Source organism: Thermobia domestica, chromosome 6 (assembly GCF_964235325.1).
Source record: "Thermobia domestica chromosome 6, izTheDome1.hap1.1, whole genome shotgun sequence".
NCBI lineage: Eukaryota > Metazoa > Arthropoda > Insecta > Zygentoma > Lepismatidae > Thermobia > Thermobia domestica.
Genome location: NC_137459.1, coordinates 313079417 through 313081821, shown reverse-complemented (window position 1 = coordinate 313081821; position 2405 = coordinate 313079417). Strand labels below are relative to the sequence as shown.

The 2405-nt window shown below is 48.6% G+C and overlaps 1 non-coding gene across 1 annotated transcript in view; it reads left to right on the top strand.

Annotated features, from left to right (window-relative positions):
- Window positions 1–1065: 1065 nt before the first annotated feature.
- LOC145688570 (small subunit ribosomal RNA) overlaps window positions 1066–2405 on the top strand; it is a 1833-nt gene continuing 493 nt past the window's right edge. Inside the window, exon 1 of the ribosomal RNA XR_014131943.1 lies at window positions 1066–2405. This exon is cut by the window's right edge and continues 493 nt beyond it. This is a non-coding gene — a ribosomal RNA (small subunit ribosomal RNA).

Genomic DNA, 2405 nt, shown 5'->3' with positions numbered 1-2405 from the left:
TAGCCTGGGCCGGCGCAAGGCTGGCTGGCGAACAAGGTAATTGGGCCTCTGAGTCTTTATTCCCAGTTTCCTTAGTTCCCGGGTTAGGTTCACCGGTTAAATCGGAGGAGTCCGATTTATGTGTAAAGATAATGCCAGAGTGAAGGGAGCCAGATTTCACTTGAAGGAGCAAGAGCCAGTGTGGTTAAGAAGTGAGCCGTTTTGTACTCTTAAGGAGGGATGCCGATTGACTTTGAACGGGCTGTCCTCGCTTTAGAGTTTGGGCCAGTTGACGGGAGCTTACTTGTCCTTCTTGAGAATGAGGCCAGATAGCATGTCCTTTCTAGCTTACAAAGGCTTATGCGGAACATTGTTTTTTGTAAGTGACTTTTTATTCTCCATGTGGCATTTAAGTACCGATTTTCCTTAAGTTAAGGACGGTATAGACTCATCGCCAGTTTGAGCGTGTATCACTTGTCGAACGGAAGCCACTGTCATCCAAGGACACTAGTAGACTTGTATTTCACTGGAGCAGGAGTCTAAATGTGCTTTTGTGGGTACCCTTACGGCCAGTTCTAACGGGAGCCAGGCCCCACAAAAGTAGGCTTATTCCGGTGGAAAAAGGAGTCTTTAAAATTTGCTGTGTCGGGTGAACGGCTATATGTAAACGGAAGCCACAGTCATCCGTAGGACATGAGTAGACTTATTTCGCTGGAGGAGGAGTCTAAATGTGCTTTTGTGGGTACCCTTACGGCCAGTTCTAACGGGAGCCAGGCCCCACAAAGGTAGGCTTATTCTGGCGGAAGAGGAGTCTTTAAAATTGCTCTGTCGGATGTACCGGCAAAGTGTGGAAGGAAGCTGTTGTAACCCAAGGATACAAGTAGGCTTGTTCCATTGGATTGGGAGTCTAATATGCTCTTGGCGGCTGTCACACGGCCAGTATTAACGGGAGCTAGTCACCGCAAGAGTAGGCTTATTCCAGCGGAACAGAAGTCTAAAATGCTTGGTCGGGTGTAGCTTTCCTATCCTTTGTTAGAACGCTGTGTTGGTTGTGTCCAACACTTTCCGGCTTTTTAGTCGGTCAATTCCCTGGTTGATCCTGCCAGTAGTCATATGCTTGTCTCAAAGATTAAGCCATGCATGTCTCAGTGCAAGCCAAAACAAGGTGAAACCGCGAATGGCTCATTAAATCAGTTATGGTTCCTTAGATCGTACCTATCCTACTTGGATAACTGTGGTAATTCTAGAGCTAATACATGCAACTAGAATCCCGCCCAGCAATGGAAGGGATGCTTTTATTAGATTAAAACCAATCGGTCGGTTCGTCCGTCCGAAACCTTGGTGACTCTGAATAACTTTGGGCTGATCGCACGGTCTCTGTACCGGCGACGCATCTTTCAAATGTCTGCCTTATCAACTGTCGATGGTAGGTTCTGCGCCTACCATGGTTGTTACGGGTAACGGGGAATCAGGGTTCGATTCCGGAGAGGGAGCCTGAGAAACGGCTACCACATCCAAGGAAGGCAGCAGGCGCGCAAATTACCCACTCCCGGCACGGGGAGGTAGTGACGAAAAATAACGATACGGGACTCATCCGAGGCCCCGTAATCGGAATGAATACACTTTAAATCCTTTAATGAGAATCTATCGGAGGGCAAGTCTGGTGCCAGCCGCCGCGGTAATTCCAGCTCCGATAGCGTATATTAAAGTTGTTGCGGTTAAAAAGCTCGTAGTTGGATCTGGGTCTCGGACGATCGGTTCGCCGCCCGGCGTTTAACTGATCGTTCCGGACGTCCTGCCGGTTTTTCCTTTCTCGGTGCTCTTCATTGAGTGTCTTGATTGGCCGGCACGTTTACTTTGAACAAATTAGAGTGCTCAAAGCAGGCCGTGTCGCCTGAATGTTCGGTGCATGGAATAATGGAATAGGACCTCGGTTCTATTTTGTTGGTTTTCGGAACTCGAGGTAATGATTAATAGGGACAGACGGGGGCATTAGTATTGCGACGTTAGAGGTGAAATTCTTGGATCGTCGCAAGACTAACCGATGCGAAAGCATTTGCCAAGAATGTTTTCATTAATCAAGAACGAAAGTTAGAGGTTCGAAGGCGATCAGATACCGCCCTAGTTCTAACCATAAACGATGGCAGCCAGCAATCCGCCGAAGTTCCTCCAATGACTCGGCGGGCGGCTTCCGGGAAACCAAAGCTTTTGGGTTCCGGGGGAAGTATGGTTGCAAAGCTGAAACTTAAAGGAATTGACGGAAGGGCACCACCAGGAGTGGGGCCTGCGGCTTAATTTGACTCAACACGGGAAACCTCACCAGGCCCGGACACTGGAAGGATTGACAGATTGAGAGCTCTTTCTTGATTCAGTGGGTGGTGGTGCATGGCCGTTCTTAGTTGGTGGAGCGATTTGTCTGGTTAATT